Genomic DNA, 26,986 nt, shown 5'->3' with positions numbered 1-26,986 from the left:
CTAACGGGCTCAGGGTTTCTTTTTTGGATGATGGAAATGTTCTGGAATTAGATAGTGGTGATGGTTGCACAACTTTGTGAATTCACTAAAACCACTGCACTGTACCCTTTAAATGTCTGAATTTTATGGTATGTGAACTACATCTCATTAAAAAATTCTATAAAAAAATTCTTGAGAACTCCAAATGATATGGGCTATATCTATTGATATTTACCATATTAGAAATTAACACTGAGAAAAAATTTTAATTGTCAATTCATCAAAAAATAATAAACCCATGAGATGCTCACATATTTTATTTAAAAACTATATTTTCAAAACAAAAACAGTTAGTGAGAATAATGGTATTGTTTTGCATTTTTAGAAATCTATGTAATGTTTGGCTAAACAAAAGTCAGTTTCATATCTGACATTTCATTCAATCTTTTGTGATATGTAGATTTGCTAAAGTACATGAAGGACATCTGGACTCTCACAGATACATGCTATAGCTGGGAAAGGGTGGAGTATTTTAATAGCCTTCCCAGATAATTGTGGACATTCTTCTTTCATACTGTACCCAAACTCAACAGATGGTAGTTTCTTAAAGATTAGTTCCAATGTGACATTCATGCCAATGAACTTTTCACCTGTATAGTTGTGAGAGAACTTGACCAAGCGTATTATTATTATTATTAAATAGTTTTTACTTTGTGGACCCTCCAAAAGGCGTTGGGAACCCCCAGAGATCCCTGGACCGTGGTTTGAGAACTGTTGTTCTAGACCAATGTCACCTATTTCTGTGATGACCAGCAGGGGGCAGCGTGCAGACTGCAGCTAACTGACCCACTCAGGGACCAAGCCCACTACCTTGACCGCAGTGGGCTCTCTATTCCACTCGGCTGATCCAGGCACCCACTCCCCATTGTCAGCCACCTTGAGAGCGAGACCTGAGTTAACCCAGGCCCCAAAGAGTTGCGTGTGGAGTCCCCATGGCCAGGCCCAGTGCTGGGAGGGCTGCTGGTGCCCCCGTCACCAAAGGCCTCCTCACATTTAAAGTCTTGACCTTCTCCCAAAGGAGACTCACATCCAGTCCAGGAAAACACAGGTGGGCTCAAAAATGACACGCTCATCAAACAACTTTAAACCAGTCCCATTTCAGCTATGATTTGTTTTGCTGTTTTTTTTTAATAAGTTCTGTTATCTTGTGAATAGCGCAGTCACACTGCTGCACGGGTGTGAAAAGCGTTACTCTGTTCCAAGTAAACATTTAAAACACACTCATCTCAGTAGCCCTGTTTCCTTATTATTTTTAAAAAATATTCTGGGAGCTTCAAGAAATGGAAGTGATGGGGTGTCCCTAACGGGGACAGGCTGTGCCCAGGGTTAACTAGGTGTCCATCGCCTCATAGGCACTGCCATTCCTGCCGTGGCCTGCAGGGGGCACCGTGTCTCGGACCACTGCTCCCAGCGCTAGAAGGCCCTGAGCCTTCCTGCCCACCCTGCTGCAGCTGGGTGCAGTGAGTATGCAGGTGGCCCCTCTGCTCTGCCAGGCACCCTCACAAAAGCAGGGATGCACCAGTGGTGACCCAAAGGGAGGGGCAAGCCGGGGAATCTCAGCGTGGGAATTCCATCGTTTGCAGAAGCTTCTGAACCAAAAGGGAGTGGAGCTGAGCCAGGGGAGGAGGTGGGAAGAAAGAAGGGACCCTGTGCTCTCATGCTCGAACCTTCACCTCCTTTACAGCGGGACAGGTAGGGACGTCCAGGAGACAGCAGCAAACACAGGTGGAGAGGCACAGCACCTCACTGCCCCAAACACATCACTCCCAGATGAACCTCTAAAGAATGAACTTCTTTTGTCCCCTTTGGGTCACTTCTTTTTTTTTTTTCTTTTTTGATGTGGACCATTTTAGAAGTCTTTATTGAATTTGTTACAATATTGCTTCTGTTTTATGTTTTGGTTTTTGGCCGCAAGGTATGTGGGATTTTAGCTCCCTGACCAGGGTTCAAAACCATACCCCCTGCATTGGAAAGCGAAGTCTTAAACACTGGACCGCCAGGGAAGTCCCTGGGTCACTTCTTAGGGGGCCAGAGTTTTGGGATCAGTGACAAGAGAACCCCTAAACTTATATTTATCTGTCCTCTGACCCATCTGAGGTCTATTCCTTTTCTTTGCTTTGTTTTTTTAACTCGAGCCAAAATGACTCTGCAACCACCCACAGGATCTGTTCTGTTCTTCATCAATCTAATTATTTTTTGTTGGGCAGAAGAGAAGAGAATGAGGATGAGAGACTGAGAAAAGGTCACACCTATGTGGGTCTGCTAACCCTTAACCAATACTACTTTTTCTGCATCGGGTCACCTTGCGCCGTAAGTATGAAGGGAAAGGTTTCGTGGCAGTGAGGATGACTCAACTAGGAGAGAAAAGACCTGGAAAGTCTGGCTTTTATGCAAACTTACTGGAAGACCAGGAACAATCAGTTATTTTCCCTGGGCCTCAGTTTTCCCATCGGTACCCGACGGAGCTGAGACAGACAGGCTGGAGGGATTGCCCTGGGCAATTCCAACAGATTCCCACCCGCCGAGTTGCAGGAGGGAGGCAGGGATAGCAGGCGGGGGACTGGAGAAGGATCCTGGGGTGGGAGGTTGGTCGCTGCTCCAACCCGGTGGGGGGATCTGAGTCCCCACCCCAGCCTGGTCCCCGGGGCAGGGAGGAGGAGGCATCCTGGGTCCCCCACCCTTCTCGCTTCTGGAGCTTTGAGGAAGATGAGCCCACGGAGCCAAACACCTCAGAGAGGTCCAGGGAGATGAGAGATGTCCCCTCCCGGGGCCTGGGGCCTTGGGCACTGGTGGCAGGGTCTTCGACGATGGTAAGCTCGCGGCAGAGCATGTCCACAGCAGTGGCTCCGAGCAAGAACTCAGGCCCCGTCCAGGGACTGCGGTGCCTGCCCCAGGCTGTGGCTGGCACCTCAGAAGGCACAGCTGTCCCTCGCCCACACGGAGCAATCTCGGGACAGGTGGTGGGAGGGGAAGGGCAGCTTGGGGAAACATGTCTTAGGAAACTGCCAACAGAGTCAGCTTAGGTTCCCCAAACCTCTGCAGTCTGAGCTGGCTGCCAGCTCCTCGCCCGCCAGTTGGCCCCTGTCCCCGGCTTCCCACACCCCGCCTTCTGCCAAGCTGTGTGCTCACTACCACCCAACACACCTTCTGGGCTCTGCTCCGCCTCCAGCGGGGACCTCGAGGAGGAGCAGGGCAGGAGGTGCCCTTCCCAAGGTCCAGGCCCTCTTAAGAGCTGGGTCCTTCAAACTTCCAAAGAGCGGTCCATGTGAGCTGAATACGGACCGCACCCTTGTATTGACACACTTCGATCTGTCCTGGACAAAAATCAGATGATGAGGTGACTTCCCTGGTGGCACAGTGGTTAAGACTCCACACTCCCAATGCAGGGGCCCCAGGTTCAATCCCTGGTCAGGGAACTAGATCCCACATGCATGCTGCAAATAAGAGTTCGCATGCCACAACAGAGGAGCTGGCAAGCCGCAACTAAGACCCGGAGCAACCAAATAAAGAAATTAAAAAAAAAAAAAAAAAAAAGAATGGGATTTTTGCATAAGAGAGGTATAGATCCAATTTGGGAAAAAAAAAAAAAATCAAATGATGAGGGACCAAAACAGGGGCTTAAAGAAGGTAAGTAAAAATCAGGAAGGCGAACCCACACATTTACAAGTGGAAATGGCCCGGAGCCTGGAGGGGGGCAGAGGCAGCAGGGTCTGCAGGCGGAGGGCTGCATGGGGGCTCTGGCTTTGCTCTAAATGAAGCGGCACCTGGGGCCCGGCCTGTCTCGGAGCTCCTTCCAGCTGTGAGAGGGAAGAGCCCGAAGGATGGGGGTGTGTGTGTGCGCACGCACGTGTTTGTGGGCTCCCTGGGGGGCCTGCATCCTCTCTCCATCCCTGCACAGGGCCGGCTACAAAGTAGGTGTTTAGTGAATAAACTGCAGTGGAGCTGATTTCATCAGACAAATGGCCTTTCCCAGACAAGCAGGAACTCAGACAACACGCCAGACACGCTCGGAGCAGGGCTGGGCTCTCACTGTGTTCTGTGGCGTGTTCACCCCCAGGCAGTCTGTTCCTCAGGATTCCCCACGTGGTAGTTAGCGCCCAGGTGCTCCGGCTGAGCCACCTCCCTGCAGAGGGGCCCACCAGGGCCTCTGGGTGCCGCCTGCACCCCGCTGGGCAAGACAAGCTGAGCAGCACTCTCCCCAGCACTTCTAAACCCTGCAGCACAAGGGCTCAGGGGACCCTTGGGGGGACAGAATCACAAGTTGCCTGGTGCTGGTTTCCTGAGAAAATTCCTAGGGGGTAGGGGTTTGTGAGCCCCAGGAAACTTTCAAGGCAGATCTATGAAAGCGAACATTCTTACAGGGAGATCAACTCTCCTCTCCTTAAACTCAAAAGCATGTCACCCTGGCATTAGTTGCTGCAGGCAAATGATGGAGTCACAGCCGACTCCACTGGGCAACAGTCAAAATGCAAGCTCCTGTGGTCTCTCCCGGGCACTGCTGAATATGCACCCTAAACGCACTCAGCACCCACCCCCAGATGAAGACTCACCATCTTCGTGTAAGATCTTCCCATGTTTTCCTAGGTGCCTCATACAGATTTTAAATAAAATTGGGTTCTTACTACACACGCTGTTTGCTCTGCTCTCTTATCATACTGCACATTCTCACCTTATTGAAAGTCCTCAAAAACATGATTCTTAATTGTAACTTAGTATTCTGGATATATTTTATCACTTTCCTCCTGGGGGAGGCACACAGATTGTTTCCAATTTTGTTCTATTATATTCAGCCCTAAAATGGATATCCTAGGACATAAATCTTTGTGCCCACTTCTGATTATTTCCTTAGGATAAATTCCCCAAAGGGAAAGGAAATGTATTTTTTTTTGAAATGCACCTCCAAAGCGCGTCTAGAATCATTCACTACAAAAAGTTCTGCTGCAGGCAGCTGTGTCCCATCGGCCTCATGTGGACTTTTGTATTTTCAAACTCAGAACTCAGAGATGGAAGAATCTGTCTGTAAATCTCCAACAAGTTGCTTTTAATAATGTGTACAGTCCTAATCACTAAAAAAAAAAAAAAAAAAAAGACCTCTTCTCTACAAACATTCAAGTCTACTTAAAAGAAGGCTTCTCCCTCTTAATGCACTTTGTGGGCTTAGAATCTGGTGAAGCCACACCGGCCTGAGAGCCTGGTGACCCGGTGGTCAGGTAACACCTCGCCAGCCGAGTTCTCTCTACAGAGGGCTGGGGTCTCCACCTCCACACAGGCCCGCAGAGAAGATGAAATGAAAACACAAGCCTATAACCTCCAAAGAACAGCTCCCATCATTACTAACCCAGGAAAACACTGCCGTTTGACCCAACCTTCCAAATCTTACAGTCTCTTTAACACAGCCTGGAAAATGTTTCTAGCCTGCAGCTGTCTCTGAGATGTATCAGATTCTGAAAAAGATACCGGAGGGCAAAACAACCTGCCCCTCGAGAGGCTCACACCCACGCACAGAGGCTCTGCCCTGCCTACAGGACCACAGGGACAAAGGCAACTACCAAGCAAGGAGAGCTCCTCATGGCCCGCACCTCCTCCGGGTGGGGCTCTCTTTCCACCTTCAGACCCTGGTGTTTTCACCTCCTTGGTTTTATTTCAGGGAAACTTTCACTGGTACATACAACTGAGCCATGTCTGACGCCCCAGGCTGGGATGTGAATGGAAGAGCTTTCATGGAGCTGTAGGGTCTGACCTTGTGGCAAGAGCAGAGATGATACAGGGAGAACAGCGAGAAAGAGGCAGGGGGGATGGAAGGGCTGCAAGGAGCCGCAGGGTCTAGGAGGGGACACCGCGTGCAAAGGCAAACACAAGTCACCAACAAGTGCAGGACGCCGGGTCCAAACAGCCACTGAGAGAGAACAAAAGTGCATCTTTCCACACAGGTGCAGGTGGGTCTTCTGGGAGCGGATGAACCAGGATGAAGGAGACATGAGGCCCAGCCAAGAGCAGCAGCCATCCCACAGACTCAGAAACAATAAAGAAATGTTGTAAACCACCCAGTTAGGGAATGGATGTCACGTGGCATTACCATGGCAATAGGTAACTGGTACAAATGGCATTTGGTAGACAAAATCCCAACCCTGACCTCAATATCCTGCTGAGTCGAAGCACCCAGAGCTGTTTGGAGTTTGATCTGCAAACTGTGAGCAGTGGAAAAGCCAAAAGGCCAGATGAGAGAGGCAAAACAGGAGACACAAGAAGCAAGTAAAACCCATTCTGTGATCCTTTAGTCATGCCTGCCCTGGGTGTGCGAGGGGAGGGTGGCTGCCCGTTCACTGCTGCTGCTGGATTTGTCATGCGGACGACTAACTGTGCCTGGGCAGGGGCGGCGGGGGGGCGTGGTGGTGGTCAGGGGGAGGAAATGAGGGTCTAAAGGAGGGAGAAAAAGCAGGGACGAATATAAAAGCATACTGGCCACCCAGCCCGTGCTTCCCGAGGCCTCAACGACACCGTCTAAGAGCCTGCAGTTCTACACCAATGGTATTAATATTCCAGGGAACCCTTAGCAACAGGCCCTGACATCTGCTCTGCTACTATGATTCGGGAAACATGATAAGAGCAGCAAGATACGGTGAGCAGAGATATCAATGTTTCCTCCACCTGTCACACTGCACTCGGAGGATGAAAGATTCAGACAGGAAGCCTCAAAGGCCTGTCTGAAACCCGAGGGAACCTCTCTTGGGCTAATTATGCACGAGGCAAGGCTGGAGAGCATTCAGGAGATGAGACAGGAGTCCCGGGGAAGCTACTGCCTGACAAACGTCCCTAGGAGTCACCCTATCAGCGGGCACCGTGCCTGATTTGCTTCCTTGGGTGACTTCTCTCCCCCTCCCCGTTCGATTCTCCCCCTATCTCTGCCTGGACTCTGGCAAAGCCTTCCCAGTTGGCCTTTGGACCTCCTGGGGCTCACCTCATCCCCTTCACTTGTAGCCAGAGAGATCATCCTTAAAGTGTAGGTCAGACCATGCAATTCCCTTGCTCTAAAACCTTCAATGGCTCCTCAGTGCCAAAGGGAAAAACCCAAGCTGCACTAAGGCCATCCATGATCTGGCCCAAACTATCCCTCCAGTCTCACCTGCCACCACATCCCTCCGCAAGGTCCACGCTCTCGTCACTGGGAGCCTGGATGTGTTCTGGCTGCTCAGCTTTGTTTCTGGAAGTTCTCCCGTGACCCGCCTTCCCTGTACACTGTCTACCTGCAGAGGCCCAGCACCAACCCTCTGGGGATTCTCCTCCCCACCGAACCCCAACTCGTAATTGACCCCCTTTGTCTCCCCTCAGCATTTCACTCCACTCTGTGTCCTGGAGCGGGTGGGTCTTTACTTCTGTTAACCCCACGAAGAATGCAGCTCTCAGGACACAGGACACAGGTCCACCTTTACAGAATGAATACTGACCTTTGAGAGTTTACCACAGCCCATGGAATAAAGCCCAGCATCCCTAGCCTAGAATTAAAGGCTGGGCACTGTGACCTCCCCCCGCCCCTTAACCTTCCTCCCAGCCACACGCAGGCCCCTGCACTGAGCAGGTCTCACCTATCCTGCCTCAGGCCCACTCTGCAAAGCAGTTTATACCAACTAAAACTGTGGGATGGACTTCCCTGGTGGTCCAGTGGGTAAGACTCCGCACTCCCAATGCAGGGGGCCCGGGTTCGATCCCTGCTCAGGGACTTAAGATCCTGCATGCATGCCGCAACTAAAGATCCTGCGTGCGGCAACTAAGACCCGACACAGCCAAATAAATAAATAAATATTAAAAAAAAAAAAAAAAGTTGGAAATCCCCAAAGGGCTCTAACTCTTGAATGGTCAACAGTAGCCCATCCGGCACAATGTCACAGTCAATGTTAAAAATGACAAATGACCTGGAAAAGGGTTTACAGCAAGAGTAAGTGCCAGACGTGTAGACCACATCATAGACACATTGACAGCACAATATAACAGTCATGGGCCCACAAGGAAAATGCAGAGTTCGTGTGTCAGAGAGTAGGGTTTGGGATTACAGGTGAATTTACTTCTGGAGCATTTTTCTAAGGATGACTTAGGAAGAGTCAAACAAATGAGGGCACCCTACCTGTCCTCATGGCCCACTCAGGTTCCTCCTCTCAGGTGGGGCTCTCTAAGACCCCTCAGCCCTAGCTCAGATTCCTGCAGCCTTTCCTGTCTGTGCCCTGCAAAAAAGCAGTCCATCCTAGACACCCCAGGGCACATCCCCACTGAGGCACAGGGCTGAGTGTGCTGCTGGCCTCAGAAAGACAAGTGGCACTGCTTCTGTCTTCGTTGCCCTCATTCATTCATTCAACAAACAAGCTCTGAGTGTTGACTCTGCGCCAGGCACGTGCCACATCTCAGCTGGCTGCAGGGCGAGCCGGGGCAGCTCCCTGTACCCCTAGAAGGCCTCACAAGGTGCACAGGTAGAGCCCCACTTACCGCTGCAGGGTCTCCTCCCCGGGGAAGTAAATCCTCACCCCAAACGCCCACTCCAGTGGACCCAAATCCCTGCCCGTCTCTTTGTCTCGCTGAAACTGTTTTCTCACTTCCAGGCCGCAGCAGTACTTGCAGCCTCCAGCCGAAGTGAGATGCAAAGCATCCCACTTCGTACCCCTCTCGCTTCAGGTGCCAGCCCTCCGATTTTACCAGCCACAAGCTCTGCCTACGTGTCCCCAGAGGCACAGCTCACCTCTGTCATTTCTAAAAGGCCTGAAACAGAGCAGGTGGAGGTCCCAGATCAAGACGATCACAGAGTTGATGGCGGCCGACTCCAGGGCAACCAGGCTCCTCAGGCAGGACTCACCCTTGAACACACGGGAAGGAGGGGAGTCTCGCAGGCTGGCTGCCGGGCCCAAAGCAGTGGTCCAGTCCCCGTTGGACCATGTGGTATTAGTCTCCGACAGCCGCTGTAACAGGTACCACGAGCTGGGAGGCTTACAACAGTCCTAGAGCCTGGAAGTCCAAAACCGAGATGTGGGCAAGGCCAAGCTCTCTCTGCAGGATCCAGAGAAGAATCTGTCTAGAGAAGCCTCTCCCTTAGCTTCTGCTGTTTGCTGGCAATGCTGGGTGTTCCTTGGCTCGTGGCTGCTTTGCGCCACTCTCTGTCTTCATCTTCACATGGCATTCTTCCCTCTGTGTCTCCATGTGGCCGTCTCCCTGTGTTTCTATCATGTTGGATTAAGACCAAAGGAGATTCCAATATGACCTCATCTTAACTAATTACATCGGCAACGCCCCTATTTCCAAATAAGGTCACATTCTGAGGTTTTCGGGGCATTAGGACTTCAACATGTCCCCTTGGGGGACACAGCTCAACCCATAATACATGGGGAAAAGAGAACCCAGAGCCCTACTTTGGGGGTGGGGACAGCAGACATGGTGGGCCCTTTCTGTATGCATAGATGTTTAAGCTGGTCTAAAATGCCCCCTGGAGTTCCTGGGTCCTCAGGACCAGGAGAGGGGTTTACATCTAAGACAGGGAGTTGTCATGGTTGATGCAAAAAGTGGATTCAGGAAAACAATCTCCTTTGGTCATTGCTTGTCTTGCGAGTTCTTAACAAGGGAGCCATGAACTTGGATGGGAACAAACTGTATCTTCATTTTCATTAACCTGTAACTGAAATTACCTATTTCCTTTCATTATGAATATAGGCAACACACCAGAGTCATTCTAAAAGTACCTGGGTCTTAGTCATTGGTAGAATCACAGATATTTTCATACCACAATACTGAGCTGCAGATACCTCGAAATATTATTTATGCTCACAACTACTTTAAAATTACAATAGTTATTAGACCTACTGCAAGGCTGTTTACTTAATGATTCAAAAAAGAAGCACAGGGACTTCCCTGGTGGTCCAGTGGGTAAGGCTCCACGTTCCCAATCAAGGGGCCTGGGTTCAATCCCTGGTCAGGGAACTAGATCCCGCATGCATGCTGCAACTAAGAGTCCTCATGCCACAACTCAGAAGTCCGCATGCCACAACTATGAGCCTGCATGTTGCCACTAAAAGATCCCGCACGCCACAACTAAGAACTGGTGCAGCCAAAATAAATAAATAAATAAAATAAATTTAAAAAAAAAAGAAGTACATAGGTTACTGTATCAAAAGCTTGTTTTTTAAAAAAGTATTCTGATAATGATAAGTCAATATAATTGGCATGCTCTGTAATCCTGTTTGTGCATTTAGAGCCATTATTTTGAGAAACATTCCATAGGATTCACCAGACTGTCAAAAAAGAAGTCTATGGCGGGCTTCCCTGGTGGTGCAATGGTTAAGAATCCGCCTGCCAATTCAGGGAACATGGGTTTGAGCCCTGGTCCTGGAAGATCCCACATGCCGTGGAACAACAAAGCCCATGCGCCACAACTACTGAGCCCACGTGCCAGAACTACTGAAGCCCACGCTCCTAGAGCCCCTGCTCCACAACAAGAGAAGCCACCGCGATGAGAAGCCCGCGCACCGCAACAAAGAATAGCCCCCGCTCGCCGCAACTAGAGAAAGCCTGAGTGCAGCAACGAAGACCCAATGCAGCCAAAGATAAATAAATAAATTTTTTTAATTAAAAAAAACAAAAAAGAAGTCGATGGCACAAAAAATAAAGAACAGGAGATGGAACTGAAACTCAGCTCAAAGGTTACCAGAATAAAACCAAGCCTTCACTGTAAGCAGGTGTCCGTGGCTCGGGGGACTCTGCTCAGAAAATGCCCAAGTCGCCCATCCCAGGGGCTGCCAGGCACCTGGCTTGGGGTGCACACTGAGGGGTGTGAAGGCTATTTGTCTTTTCACGCAGAAATATAAGCCTGTTTCCATCTTAGCAATTTGTGTGGAAAGTCCCAGCAAACAGAATTTTTGCAAAGGAAATCTGATTTCAGCTCACACCTGAGAGCTGCTTATTGGAGGAGCCCAAGAGAAACCTCTCCATGAAGCAGAGAAGCCTCTGGAAGGAAGAGAGGCCCACCCCTTCTCACCCAAGCCTCAGGTGTGACGACAGGGTAGTCCTCCGTGTGCTCAGGTCCCGGGAGCGGCGGCCTCTGACAGCCCTGCCAGGATACCAGCTCTAGGCGGCTCTTCTCAGGCTCTGCCAGGTCCTTCAGCCCACTTCTTCCGCCTGCTTCCCCACAGCCGGGGCGGGGACCCTGGCCCTGGCTGTTTGCATACAGCCAGGAGGCAAGGCAAACCCTGCTGACCTTGCTGCTATCTGTGGCCAGCTGTCCTCTCTCGTTCATGGAAACACAAACAGACGGTTCCCTGTTCCAGCTCCAAGGTTAAGTACGTGCTGCACAGGTGCCAGCTGTCAACTTCTCTGCACATGCCCTGTTCCTCTGGCAGAGGCTAAGACCCCAAAGAACTGGGGGTGCCCATCACGAACGACCATGGTGAGGACTGCCAAAGACTCAAGCCAGGCAGAGGGCCATCTGAGAGTGAGAGAGGGGACCACCCCCAGAATGTGGCTTGGGACAGAGAAGGTGAGTGGGGAAAAGGCCAAACAGGACCACCGGCATTTTGCAGGTAGTTTTGGAGGCTTTTAGAAGGAGCCCGCACATGCGCTGCACATGCGCAGCCTGGCCCTGAGCTGCCTAACTGGGAAGGGAAGGCAGCCGACTTTACAGGGCACTGCCTACCTGCCAGGTGCTGGCCACAGGCTGACCAAGTGAAACTCATCACAATCCCAAGGGGATGGCACGCCGTCATCCCCTTCCAGAGAAGAGGCTCGAGACCTGATGCTTGAGAGGTGCAGCCACTCGCTCAAGGCCATGCAGCTGGCTCCTGGCACTTTCTGTCACCCTCTCTGCCCCCAAGGAGCCCCGGCTGCAGCGTGTGACACCTAATGAAAGCAATAAGCCAGGGCGCATTCTCCAAGCCTCTCCCACGCTCCCAGCGCTCAGGAATGTGCCAGGAATTCACAGAAACCGAGACCTGCAGGAACTGGACGAAGAGGAGTTCTGAGAAGGCTCAGAGTTACCTGCGCTGGAGCAGAGCTGGACGTACCGCAGAGGGTGCAGGCTGGCGTGGGTTTCCCAGAGCAGGCAGCCAGTGGCTGGGGTTAGAGGTGTGAGGCCCGGGAGATGGGCAGCAGGTGCTCAAGCGCTGCTGTGCCCCACCTATGCCCACAGGGCAGAGCGGCTTGAAGCCACAGGTCTCTGACAGCCCCTTGTTCCCCACCATTCCCACTGCCTGACCCAGGAGCTCACCCAGAGCTCAGTCACCCTACGATCCTAAGTGGTTCCCCTGCATCCTGGCTCCCCGCCCCCCACCGACCCAGCCTTCCCCGCCACCAGAGGGGCCCTGCAAAGGCCCCGCTCTGCTCAGACACTTCCAAGTCAAGCCCAATGTCCTCACTTGGGAGTGCGTGGCCATCCACAGGCTCTACGCCACCTTGCCAAATTTATCTCCAGACAAACAGAAACACTGGGCATCATATCCTGTGACTAAGCCCAGGCCTCCTCCAGGCAGCCCCCCTGCTGCTCCCCAGGCCACACCCATTGCCCCAGCCTGAAGCGATGACTCCCTCCTCGGCACCTCCACAAACACTTTTTACCTCTTCCCAGCACTTCCCAGTTTTGGGTGGTTTATGAAAGCATCTGACCTCGCCTTCTGGACCAAACACTCCCTGAGAGCAGGACAAACCTCGTGCCCAGATGACACTCAAAACACGTGCACCAGAATAGAATTGAGAGTCCAGAAATAAACCCATACATCTGTGATCAACTGATTTTTCAACAAGAGTGTCAAGACCACTCAAGGCAGAAAGAAGAGTCTTTTCAACAAATGGTGCTATGAAAACTGGGCAGCCACATGCAAAAGAATGAAGTGGGACCCTTACATCACACCATTTAAAAAACGGACTCTAAATGGATCAAAGAGCTAGTAAGAGCTAAAACTATTAAGTAAGAGCTAAAACTATAATGTAAGAGCTAAAACTATAAAGCGCTTAGAAGTTAATAGAGGGGCAAATCTTCACGACCTCAGATTTGGCAGTGGGTTCTTAGATATGAGAATGCAAACCTAAACCACAATGAGATACCCCCCTTCACACACCAAAAGCATAAGCAACAAAAGAAAAAAAATAAAGTGGATGTCATCGACATTCAAAAATGTTGTGCACCAAAGAACCAATGCTAATCCTAAATGTTTTCCTGAACATACGTCTATTTCAATATTTTCATGGTATATTTATAGAAAAATATTAAAAGAACAAAGGCTCACCATATACACCTTTTATTAAATTTCATAAACAGCAGAATTATTATTGCTTTCCATCTCTTACTTCCTATAACTTCCCTACTTCTGTAAACCTGATTCAAATTATTGTCCTGATTTTTATAACTCAGGTCTATCTCGGGTGTTCGAGAGAAAAATACAAATGTCTATTAATAAACGCTGCCTTTCAAGATTTTGAACAAATTGGGTGGCTTCGTTGCCTGTACCTTGCTACCCAGGCCCATACAGCCAGCACAACCCACCTTTTTCTCATGGGTGTGAATCTTTAAAGTTGAGTATGTGACTATGTAACCCTGGAAGGTAAGGATGCTACAAAAGCTGCCACTCCGGTCTTGGAAATGTTTTCACCCCTCAAAATGTGTTCACTTGTGCAACAAAAGAGAGGTATAAGTATGTTTGTAGTTAAATTGTCTTTAATGCACCCAAACAGGAATAGTTTCAAATGGCCATGTAGAGTGCAATAGAAATGATTCCTAAAATGGAAAAAAAGGTGAAAAGATAACTCACAGAACGGAAAAAAAATATTTGCAAATCATATATCTGATAAAGGGCTAGTATCCAGAAAATATAAAGAACTCCTACAACTCAACAATAAAAAGACAACTCAATTAAAAAATGGGTAAAGGGGCTTCCCTGGTGGCGCAGTGGTTCAGAATCTGCCTGCCAATGCAGGGGACACGGGTTCGAGCCCTGGTCTGGGAAGATCCCACATGCCGCGGAGCAACTGGGCCTGTGAGCCACGATTACTGAGCCTGCGCGTCTGGAGCCTGTGCTCCGCAACAAGAGAGGCCCGCGCACCGCGATGAAGAGTAGCCCCCACTTGCCGCAACTGGAGAAAGCCCTCGCACAGAAACGAAGACCCAACACAGCCATAAATAAATAAATAAACAAATTTTAAAAATAATCTGTTTAAAAAAAAAAATGGGTAAAGGACTTGAATAGACATTTCTCCAAGGGAGATGATACACGTGCCTAAAAGCACATGAAAAGATGCTCCTCATCATTAGCCATCAGGGAAACGCAAACCCAAACCACAGTGAGATACCACTTCACATCCACTAGGACGGCTATACTTTTAAGAATGGAAAATAACATGTGTTAGCAAGGATGTAGAGAAATGGGAACCCTCATTCATTGCTGGCGTGAACGTAAAGTGGTGCCGCCACTGGGGAAAACAGTTTGACAGTTCCTCAAAAAGTTAAATATAGAATTACAACATGACCCAGCAATTCTAATCATAGGTATATACCCAAAAGAACTGAAAACAGGTTTTCAAACAAAAACTTGTACACAGATGTTCATAGCAGCACTATTCACACTAGCCAAAAGGTAGAAACAACCCAAATGTCCATCAACTGGTGAACAGATAAACAAAATGTGGTGTAACCAACAATGGAATATTATTTGGCCATAAAAAAACCAAGTGCTGATTCATGCTACAACATCTATGAAGCTCAAAAACATTACACTAAAAGAAGCTGGCTGCAAAAGACAACACAGCATATGACTCCATTTATATGAAATGTCTAGAATAGGCAAATCTATAGAGACAGAAAATAGATTAGTAGTTGCCTAGGGCTTAACGGGAAGGAGGACACGTAATAGCTAAAGGATATGGGGTTTCTCTTTGTGGAGATGAAAATGTTCTAAAACTGGCTGTGGTGATGGCTGTTCCCGCCTGCGAATATACCCAAAACCACCAAATTGTATACTTTACATGGGTGACCTCTGTGGTATGTGAATTACATCTCAATAAAGCTGTTAAAAAACAAAGCGTGGGGCACAGTGAAGAATGAATCGGGGGTCTGGACAAGGCAATCAGCTACACAGTCTCCAGGGGACAAGGAACTGGCCACTTACATTTTACTGTCACCCTCTGGTGGCCTGGGGACAGATTAACTGCAAATTAACCTCAATAATAAAAAACAACAGATGGTGCATTTGTGAAAACACTGCGGGAGAGGGGCAGGGGAGAGAGAGAGAGAGAAAGCAAATATGGTCAAATGCTAAGAATGACTGAATCTAGGTAGAGGGATTTCTTTATACTGTTTGTCCAGCTTTTCTGTTAGGGTTGAAAACTTTCACAGTAAAACTTCCATAATGAGCTCTCAAAGGCTAAAGCTGGAACACTTTGCACAACAAAAAAATAACAGTAGTATTGGATTATAACCCATAAGATAAAATAAATATCTGTGAGTCTTTATGATATAAATAATTGAATAAATATATAAATTAATAGGGAAAGGGGGCAACTCTCTCTTACAGAAGGGCACCAATTAATAAATACAGGCACACCTCGTTTCGTTGCACTTCACTTTATTGCGCTTTGCAGATACCGTGTTTCTTAACAAATTGAAGGTTTGTGGCAACCCTGCATCTAGCAAGTCTATTGGGGCCATTTTTCCAACAGCATTTGCTCACTTTGTGTCTCTGTGCTACATTTTGGTGATTCTCACAATATTTCAAACTGTTTCATTATTATTATATTTGTTATGGTGATCTGTGATCAGTGATCTTTGATGTTACTACTGCAAAAAGATTACAACTTGCTGAAGGCTTGGATGATAGTTTGCATCTTTTAGCAATAAAGTATTTTTTAATTGAGGTAGGAACATTGTTTTTTTTTAAGACAAAATGCTATTGCACACTTAATAGACTACAGTATCATGTAAACATAACTTTTATATGTACTGGGAAACCAAAAAATTTGTGACTCACTTTATTTCGACATTTGCTTTATCCCAGTGGTCTGGAACTGAACCTGCAATATATCTGTAGTCTGTCTTGTACAGAAGGAATGAAGGGACAGAAGAATCAGCATTAAAACACACCAGTAATAACTGTTGCAGGTCAGATCCATGGATGGACCCTAAAATTAGTAAGCAAAAGTTTGGGGAGAAACAGGACACTTACATAGTCTCAAGGTATCTCCCCTGGATAGTTATTAATTACAAAATAAAAAAGCAGTAACTTTACAGGGGAGAAAGCTGGCAGACACAACCTTAACCAAGTGATCAAGACTAATATCACCAGTGATAAGACATACGGACGTCACATCCCTCCTGAAACGATGTACTGAGAAAGACATAACATCGTTTGGGTGGTATTCTTGCCCGAAATGCTAACTGCAATCTAGTCATGAGAAAATACCAGACGAATCCAATCAGAGGGACATACTATAAAACAACTGACCAGGACTCTACAGAAACATGAAGGTCATAAACGATAAGGAAAAATTGAGAACGGTCATATTCTTATATGAGATGTTAACAGGGCAAGCAGGGTGAGGGGTATGCAGGAACTCTCTGAACCATTCTTGCAACATTCATGGAAGCCTAAAATAATTCCAAAATAAAAAGCTTTAATAAGTTTTCATAATTAAAAAGCAGCAGTTTTGATGAAAGGTGTCTGTTGTTTGGAATCATATATACCAAGCAATACATGATGTGCTGTGGCCTCGTAGGACGGTGCCGACTGGGGTAACATCCCCTCCCTGCCCAAAGCAGTAGCTGAGGCCCACCCGGGGAAGGTGAGAGGGGACTGAACGGGTGACCGTGAGGGCCCCCACTTCCCTGCATGGGATCTGGGCTGGAGGGGGCAGGAGTTAGTGGAGGAAGGGGTGAGAGTATCTGCCAAGGTCTTTGCTTATTTCTGAGACAAAGGATGACTCCACAAAAGGGCAAGAGGACGTCATCTAGAATTTCCCACAAGTGGCCTTCTTTGTGTCTGACAATTTGTATGACTTTTATTGTTTGAAACTGTTGCACTTGTAGTATTTGTATACTTTCAGATGGCCTGGATTAAATACTAGATGACATTTTTAACTAAGTAACTTTCCAATCTACTTAGTAACTTGTTTTCACTAGTTTTGCTTTAACAGTGGTCACCCACGACCCTTTACCTCCCCCATTAACCTGGTTAATGAAGACCATGTTGTCTGATTACCACTGTCTATGTTATGAATGTGTTCTCCTCGTGGAGAATTTACAGTGTGTTCACTGACCCACCAGCCAGAGACGACACTGAACTGGGGTCCAGACAAGGGAAACAGAAGTGCGATAAAATGTTAATAGTAGAATCTAAAGTGGTGGGCATATAGGTGTACACTGCAAACTTCTTTCAACTTTGTTTTATATTTTAAATTTTTCATAATAAACCAGTGTTTAAAAAAAAGTAAAATTACAAATGAGTATTTTGGGCAAACAAACTGTAAACCCAGATTCACAGCCTCAGCGGGAGAACGCGCCTAGGAGGCTCCATTTGCAGAAAAACACGTGCACACCTGTCCCTTCTCCCCGCAGGTGTCTGCAGGCGACAGGGCTGTGTCTGAAGGAAGGAGAAGCAGTGGGACGTCACCGTCATGGCCAAGGCTGGACGCCTGTAGACACAGTCTCCACATAAATACATTCAGCTCCTTGGGTTCAAACCAAGTCAGAAAATGGGTAGCAGCCACAGGTTTTGTTAGCTCCGAATGAATTTGGCAGTGGATGCCCGGGCTGACCAAGCAGGTCCCAACCTGGTCACGTACCCTAGGTGGCCCTGCCAATGGCTGATGAATTCTCTTCTTCTGCCAAAAAATAAAGGGCGGTGGTTCCTTCTGAGTCTGTGCTTTGGGGCAGGTATCTGGGATCTACATTCTCGCCCTGTGTGAATTATCAGCTCAGTGACCTTGGGCGGCTTCCTTCATTTCTCTAAGCCTCGGTTGCCTCACCTGTAAAATGAGTAGCAGCCTCCCGGCCTGTTGGGAAGAATAAATTAGATCAATGGTTCTGGAACAGGGTGATTCTGTTCCCCCACGAGACATGTGGCAGTGTCTGGAGACATCTCGGGGGCAGGGGTGCCACTGGCTACAACCCAGTGGGTAGAGGCCAGGATGCTGCTAAACATCCTACAATGCGCAGCATAGCACCCAACAGCGTAAAATTATCCAGCTGAAAATGTCAAAGCGCCAAGTTAGAAAAACCCTGATTTAAATGGTACAGGTAACCCACCTAGCATAGGACCTGTAACACTGTGCGCTCTCAGTGCGGGGCTGCAATCATCGTCATCATCATCATCATCATCACCACCACCATCACCATCATCACTATCACCATCATCACTGTTATCATCACCATCACCACCAGCACCACCACTATCACCATCATCATCACCATCACTATCATCACCACCACCACCACCATCACCATCATCACTATCACCATCATCACTGTTATCATCATCACCACCAGCACCACCACTATCACCATCATCATCACCATCACTATCATCATCATCACCACCACCATCACCATCATCACTATCACCATCATCACTGTTATCATCATCACCACCACCAGCACCACCACTATCACCATCATCACTGTTATCATCATCATCACCACCACCACCACTGTTATCATCATCATCACCATCACTATCACCACCACCACCACCACCATCACCATCATCACTATCACCATCATCACTGTTATCATCATCACCACCACCACCACCACTATCACCATCATCATCACCATCACTATCATCATCATCACCACCACCATCACCATCAGTATTATTAGCCTGGAACTCCCAGTACCCAGAAGAGCACAGGTAGGGAGCATCAATGACAGCGTTTTACTAAACTGAACAAACAGGTCATTCCTTTGAGTTAAGGACATTCCAAAATGTCCCTTCAATCCCCTAAGCCAGTGGTCCCCAGCCTTTTTGGCACCAGGGACTGGTTTCATGGAAGACAATTTTTCCATGGACCGGGGGTGGGGTGATGGTTTCAGGATGATTCAAGCACATTATATTTATTGTGCAGTTTATTTCTATTATTAATTACATCAGCTCCACCTCAGATCATCAGGCATTAGATCCTGGAGGTTGGGGACCCCTGCCCTAAGCTCACCTGAGGGAACTGAAGCATGTAGGAGCTGTGAGACGGGTAAGGGGAGTGGGAGTGGGGGTGCCCTGGGGAAAGGGTCCGAGCAGGTGATGGCAATACCAGCCGACATCCTTATTTAACACCGAATGTGTGTGAGTTCTGTTCTAAGCATTTGACGTGTATTAATTCATTTTACTCTCTCAGTGACCAAGGAGGTCAGTTCATAACAGAATAACATATTCTAATAATATTCTATTATTACTCTCCACTATGATCATAACCACTGAACTGCTGTTTCCCTGATGGAAGAGAGCAGTGGCTTTGCAGAATTCACCCTCTGCCTGTGTCCAGCCCCGCCGCTTGCCTGACTGCTCTGCAAAGAACCTTAGAAGGCACGGTCCTGTCTCCCAGCAGCCTGCAGGGAATGTGGACGGTTTCTGGGCCTTCCATTCAGTACTGTAGGAAATGCCCAGACAAGGTCATTTCTGGGCAGGGCAGATGCCTGGTGAGCAGAATGCATGTCGACTGGGAAGAGAAGCCAGCATGAGGGGAAAGGCCATGTGGCTTTCCGGAGAGGGGTGGGGGGACATGTTGGTGAGGCCACCTCAGAAATCAACCCCAAGGCCCATCTCTAAAGGAGCCAGGAGCCGGCCAGTCTAGAGCCACTGCTGGGAGGACCCCACCAACCTGGTCATTTTCCTGCCTCTCTGCCTCTTCCTCACTGCCACCAGCAGGATCTCTACTGGGCCTAGGGTTCATCCGCAGAGAAGTCAAAATGGGTAGTAGCTGGGGTGCCTACACTTATAGCCAGGCTTGGAGACACAGGAGCCCAGGGGACATGGTGGATAGAAGGAGTGACCAAGAAGAGATGAGTGGAACACATCTGGGGCTCCCGACAGGGAAATGAGAGGAGGCTGGGGAAGGGCTGAGGCGGAGCAGTGGGTACCTGCTGGGACGTGGCAGGCTCCCCACATGCACACACACCCCAACTGCTCACTGTTCACTTTAAGCACAAATGGAATTCTAGTGGGTTCCGGGGTCTCAAAGACTAGGACACAAGGGAAACCCAAAATGTCACATAGGAGAAGCAAAAAGTATGTCTGCTAATTATCTATGAGAAGACCCACCATTTACTGAGCGTTTACTATTTGTCAAGCTTGGTGCCAAGTGCTTTATAGAATCACCTTTATTTTTCACAGTAGGTTTTAACAACTCCATTTTACAGGGGAGCAAACTGAGGCTCAGAGAGGTGAATGATGTACCCAAAGCCATAGGAATTGAGTTAGTAGGTGACAATGCCCAGGATTTGAACTCCAAGCTCAAGCTCTTAATTTCAAGGGTATCCCAACTTCTTGGCACTAAACAGAACTATGTGTGTTTTGGGGCCTTATCCCATGCCAATCACCCCCACTTACCCACACAATCTTTCCTTATCCTTTCAGCTAAGTCAGAGACAACGAATAAGATTCTAAATAGGGAAAACACTATTTTTCAAAAAATAAGAAAACAAACAACCCAGTTAAAAATGGGCAAGAGACCTGAACAGAGACCTCACCAAAGAAGATATACAGATGGCAAATAAGCATAAAGATGCTCAATGTCATATGTCATTAAGGAACTGCAAATTAAGATAGCAATGAAATACCACTACAAACCTATTACACGGCCAAAATCCAGAACACTGACAACACCAAATGCTGACAAGGATGCGGAGCAACAGGAACTCTAATTCATCGCAAAATGGTCCAGGCTGCTTTGGAAGGCAGTATCTTACAAAACTAAACATACTCTTACCATATGATCCAGCAATTACATTCCTTGGTGTTTACCCAGAGAACTGAAAACCTACATACACACACACACACCACAAAATGGCACACTAATATTTATACCAGTTTTATTCATTATTGCCAAAACTTGGAAGCGACCAAGATGTCCTTCAATAGGTGATTGGATAAATAAACTGTGGTATATCCAGACAATGGAATAAAATTCAGCAATAAAACTCAGCCACCAAAAAGAAAAAAAAAATTTAATAAATAAAAAAATGAAAATGAGCTACCAAACCATGAAAAGACATGGAAGAACCTTAAATGCATATTGCTAAATGAAGGAAGCCAATCCAAAAGGCTACATACTGTATGACATTCTAAAAAAGACAAAATTATGGCGGCAGTAAAAAGATGAGAGGTTCGGGGGAGAGAGGGAAGGATGAATAGGTGGGGCACAGGGGATTTTTAGGGCAGTGAAACGATTATTCTGTATGATGCTGTCATGGTGGATACATGTCATTATACATTTGTCAAAACCCATAGAATGTACAACACCAATAGTGACCCCCTTACTGAAATCTATGGGCTTTAGTTAATAATAATGTATCACTATCAGCTCATCACCTGTAACAAATGTGCCACACCAATGCAAGATGTTAATAATGAGAAATTGGGGTAAGTAGGGGGTACATGGGAACTCTGTACATTTCAATTTTTTTCTGTAAACGTAAAACTTTTTTTTTTAAATCAAATGTTACCAATACAATGGGAAAAAATTTTTTTTAATTTTCTTCTACAGAGAAAAAAAAATATTGCCCTAATCTTCATCAATGGGAAAGAATCTTGAGATATTAATATTATTACAGTTAGATTTGTATAACGTGTCATACCTTTCAAATTGTTTTTGTGTTGATTAACAATTTGATCTCATCCCATCTGCAAACAAGGAAAGTGCATGCTGTTCGGGCCTTTAGTCCACAAACGTCTTGTCTGTCCACACCACGTGGCCCTCATGGGTGGGGGACACAGCCTAGTGCTGAAGATGGATAGGTCTTCATTGCATGTATCACAATTTGAATGTGTGCATTTATTTCTGTTTACTTGTTAATCTCTGGAGAGGGGCCACCTCTGTTTTGTTGGCTGTGAATACCCAGTGTGGACTATACATGAGCGAGATGAATTCTGAATGAATCAGACAATGGCTCTAATAGATGCTGGGACTCTGCACAAAGGACAGTGGGAGCAAAGAGCAGTCTCAGCTATGACTTCTCTCTGTGGCAATCCCAGAGGGCTTCCAAGTGGAGGAGAGTCTGGCAGAGAGCTGAAAGGAAAAAGTAAGGCCTTGGCAGGCGTTAGGCAGGCATTCCAGGAAGAGAGACATCCTGGTAGAACTGCTGGAAAGGAAGAAGCCTGTCTGAATGTTAGAGCTGGAAACTAACTCAGAGAATGGCTAGTTAAGGTCAGAGGCAATTAGGACACAGCTTTTGGGCACTAATTTAGGGCAGGTGAGATCACAGACCTGGGGCCTCCTTGGAGCCAGGGGAAACAACGAGGTGCACCTTTATTCTCAAGCTTTCACCTAAGTCAGGCTAACAACAGAGGAAAGAGAACACAGATTTCCCCTCCTCTCTACACGCACATCCCCCGTCATCCAGGGACGGGGAGTGTGGCCAGAAACAGGCAGGCCAAAGGCACAATGTCTCCAAGGTCAAATTTTCCCATTCTAAGCCATATGTATTAATTATTTTAAAATCAAAACAACGCTTCTCCCCCACCCTAAGTGATAGCCTCCTAAAAATGTCTCCCAGTAAAACAGATGTTCCGGATTGCAACTCTAGTTTTCTGTCTCACAGCAGTAAGAGCAGCTAACGCTGACACAGCACCTTAGCTATATCATAACTCATGCAATCCCTGCAGCAACACTGGGGGGGTGGCCAGCACCCCTATTTTACAGACACACCCCAGCACACTGCATGGAGCAGCTCCACACCAGACAGGGGAGCAGAGACAGTGAATTCTTTCTCCCAGGTGGCATATCTGGTCCACAGTCTCATTCCTACAATGACACAAGTGTGTGTTTGGAATCAGGCGCTGCAGTGAACTGACTGTATAATTTGGGACAAGTCCTATTTCCCCACACCCTGCTTCATTCTCTGTACAATGCAGGTTTTGTCCAGGGTGAACACAGTAAAAGTTCCAAACACAGGGCCTGGCACACAGTAGGCCTTCAAAGGGAAGAAAAACAAAAACAACCCTGATTTTTAAACCAAGCCTGTCTCTGAACTCCTGGGGAAATTCTCTGCACTAGAAGGAAAAAAAATGGGAGAATTAAACAAACAACAACCACAATCTGTAACCCAGATGACCGCGGGTCCAGCTGATGAATGAAATCTTGGCCCAGGGCTGCCTGGGCCTAACTGTAGGGCAGGAATCAGCGCTCTGACCCAGAGAGGAGCTTCCTTCGGCCGACCCCACCCGCTTCCCCCAGAACATTCCACACTCAGCCAGGAGCCCCCAGGAACAGGCCACTGGGCCCAGCCGGGAGAGGCAGGCACCTCCCTTCCAGGCCTCTGTGCACAACCTCTGAGCCGCACCCCTGCCCGGCTCCCACTGCTTCCCTACAGAGAGACCCAGAGCTGGCTCCTCTGCCCCAGACCTGCCTCTCTCCCGCGTCTCTAGGCAGCCAGCCAGAGCCAGCAGGAGACAGGCCGGGGGGCTGAGCCGCTGGTCCTCAGCCATGGCTCTAGTTCGGCCGCTTACGCTCTCTTTCCTTAGGCCCCTACCTGGTCTTCCTGCCTCCAGTCCTGGTACCCACTACAAATAAATGAGTCTCTTCAGATAGTCATGAAGCACTCCCCGCCTCAAGCACCTTCAATGGCTCCCACTGTTCCCTGAATTAAGTTTGGAGTCTGTATCCTGGGATTCGAGACCCTCCACGATACAGTCCAAACCCACCCTCCAGTCCCGACACGACTCATACATCGCAACTAAAATGGATTATACCAAGATTTGCACACACACATTTGCACACTTGCCAGTTCAGATGCACCCTCTCCCGCCTCCACCTCGCTGGGTCCTACCCCTCCCCCACCCCAGCTTACTCTTCCAGGAGCCCTTTCCTTCCCGAGCCTCTGAATTTCTCCAGCACGCTCTTCCCAAACCTCAGGCGTTCCCATGCCACCTGCCATCAGTACTACTCTTTACTTAATATTTTCCTTTAAATCAACACACTCTTTTACTTAAATTTATTTTCAAAGGAAACTTTATATCTCCACCATAAATAGAAAACCGTATCATTTGCTATAAATAGAAGGGAACTTTAAAAAGTTACGTTCTAATGCACATGAAAATACATAGTCATTAAAATGTTTTAAGTGCTCATCTGTGGAATATACTTAATAGTAATGTATAATATACTTAAAAATCCTCTCACACTCTAAGAAACGCCGCCTTGGCATGTCTTTATTTTTGCCTCCTTCCGGCCCTTGGTTTTTCTGGTCCTGTCCCACAGTTATCTGAGGACTTGTTACAATCTTATCCTGGTTGACCCCAAACAGCACTTGGGGGGCTGCAGCCCCTCTTCCAGTGCCTACACACAGCGTGACGTGCAATAAAAATATTTAACGAAAGTTCCATTTGCTTAGCTATAGTAACATGGCCCCTTTCTCCACCTGGCCCTGGGCCCATCTGCCTCTCAACTTTCCAAAATACACATCCTCTCCTCCAGCCACCCCTGAACCCACCCCTGTCCACTGGGGTCTCTCAGAGGATGGTACAGCGAGTGTGGCAACTGTCAGGGAGGTGCTGGGGGGCTCCCCCCATTCTCCGACCCCTGCCACCTCTTCCTGGGAAGCAGCAGGCCCTGGGGTAACCCGGAAAAAGCAAGTCAACCATTAACGACACTCTCCCAGCACAGATACACCCTTCCCGGGTGTTAGCAAAGTTCTGGGAAAACTCCTGGCTCCAGAAAATACAAAATCTTCCCGTCACCTCGTTGCCAAAGACCCCAAAACACCTACCAGGAACCGAGGGGGCCTGGCCTGGGCCTGGACCTGCTGGCACCCCAGGCAGAGGAGGTCCCGCTCCCGCCTACCATGTGTTGTCAGGGGCGACCCTGATGAAGATGAATCACTGGGACTTAAGTCAATAAGCGGCAGCTGCGGGAAGGCCCAGCTGGAGCCAAACCAAGGCCTGGATTCTCCTTGGTGGACGGTGGATGGAAGCCCAGCTGAAGCCCGCCCACAGCCAATCGTGGGTGACCAAGTCCCCCTAACGACATCTTCTAAAACTGAACAGATAAGGGACACTTTCTATTAGAGGGAGGCCTCCCTTGGGAACGTTTGCATTCTTTTTGGTTTTTTTTTCTTTTTTTAAAGTCTTGCCACTTTTACAAGTTTCAAGGATTTTGTTGTTATTTAATTAATTAATTTATTTATTTATTTTTTGGTTATCCATTTTATTTTATTTTATTTCTTGTTGTTGTTTCTAAAAAGGGCACATTTTATGGAAAGGTATCAAAACCATTCATTCCAGGCAGTGGTCATACGTGGGGTGTCAGCATCTCGTGACTTCCTGAAACTTCCACTGCTGGGGGCGAGGCATCCATCTGGGTGTAGCTCCCCAGGAAGAAGGTTTACCGAGGCCCAGACAACGTGACCAATGCCGCAAATGGAGTGGCCTCCCGCATGCAGCTCGAGGAGGACAAGGGTCAGGAAGGGACAGCCTGACACCTGCCTGCAGGGAGAAGGAAGGTGACAAGGATCCCCTTCTTGCCCTTTTCATAGTGCGAACAAGCTAATGACAGAAAAAAATGTGGTGGTGAGAAGAAAAACACCACATCTAGCAACTATCCCTCATGGGGGACAAAATCAGGTGCTACAGAGAGGGATGGATGGACATAATCATGAAGAGGTTCTCAAACTGGGCTCCAAGGAGCCTTAGGGGGGGTGCCATGAACCTCTCTGGGGCTGCTGATGTGGAATGAGGGGGAGGTGGATAAAGGGGATGTATCCCAACCTAGCCCAGGGCAAAGCTGCTCTTGTCAGCTTCCTCTACTGGATTTTCAGGGAAGACAGCCTTTGAAGAAAAGATTCTGTAGCTAAAAATGTTGAGAAGTGCTAATGTGTGATCCCGGTTGTATCACGTAGGAGAATGTGATGTGAGTCTCTCTGAGTCTGTGGAAAGCAGTCGCCACATACCCAGGTGTGCCGGGAACCCGCTGGTCCTTCATCCTGAGTGGGTGCTCTGTCTGACTTTAGGAGAAGTGACAGGTCCAGCCTGGCCACTCTGCCCTTCTCCTGGCAGGACCACAGGCTGGAAACTGCAGGCACGATCAGGCCAAGCCTTGAGCTGAGTCAAACGTCCAGATAAGAGACTCCATAGGGACGGGGGCCAAATGCAGACCCCCTGTGGGGCACACAATCTGCCCCACAAATAGAGGCAGATTTGTGGATCCAGGGACCAAAGGCCAAAGAGAAGTGAAAAGTGGTGTCAGTGACTGGAGGCGGCCTCTGGGACAGACACGGCGGAGAGAGGTTGGTTTCCACGTGCTCCCAGCAGCTTGCTGCACAGAAAGGCCGACTCTGTTTGAAGGTCCAGGATGGACCAGACCTGAGGATGCGAAGAGGCCCGAGTGTACATGCTCCACTCAACAGAGAACAGCGGGTGCGCTGCTGTCCTGCTGTGCAGTTGGCGCCCTGAAAGCTGCCTCCAGACGGCCGGGGCCTCTGCCAGCCTTTCACAATGGACGTACATTCTGTCTGCCCAGCCTCCCTCTCTTTGAGAATGACTCCTCCTCAGGGCCAAGGAAATCATGCCCAGTTCTTCTGGGTGGGAGAAACAGGCCCTTCCTTCCTCTTCCTCAGGGTGAATGTGACTGGGGCCGGCTGATTAGAATATCCCCACCCACTGGGCACAGTGACTGACCGAGGCCCAGCTTCCCTGGCTCTCACCAGAGTTACTGACAAGTACCCTCTTTCTCTGTGACAGCAAGCTGTGAGAGCAATGTTGGCCTGAGATGGCCAATGGCCATCTTGCTGCCA

At 48.2% G+C, this 26,986-nt stretch overlaps 1 protein-coding gene across 7 annotated transcripts in view; it reads right to left on the bottom strand.

The window, feature by feature from the left end:
- RPH3AL (rabphilin 3A like (without C2 domains)) overlaps positions 1-25,053 on the bottom strand; it is a 124,863-nt gene extending 99,810 nt beyond the window's left edge. For all 7 annotated transcript variants that reach the window (XR_005017758.1, XR_005017759.1, XM_036836443.1 and 4 more), the window contains exon 1: positions 24,965-25,053. The gene's annotated coding sequence lies outside the window, so the exon portion shown is untranslated. The remainder of the gene's footprint in view (positions 1-24,964) is intronic.
- Between the last annotated feature and the right edge of the window lie 1,933 nt (positions 25,054-26,986).

Source organism: Balaenoptera musculus, chromosome 20, assembly GCF_009873245.2.
Source record: "Balaenoptera musculus isolate JJ_BM4_2016_0621 chromosome 20, mBalMus1.pri.v3, whole genome shotgun sequence".
Taxonomy (NCBI): domain Eukaryota; kingdom Metazoa; phylum Chordata; class Mammalia; order Artiodactyla; family Balaenopteridae; genus Balaenoptera; species Balaenoptera musculus.
The sequence above is the reverse complement of the archived record's forward strand: the minus strand, read 5'-3'. Positions and strand labels throughout refer to the sequence as shown.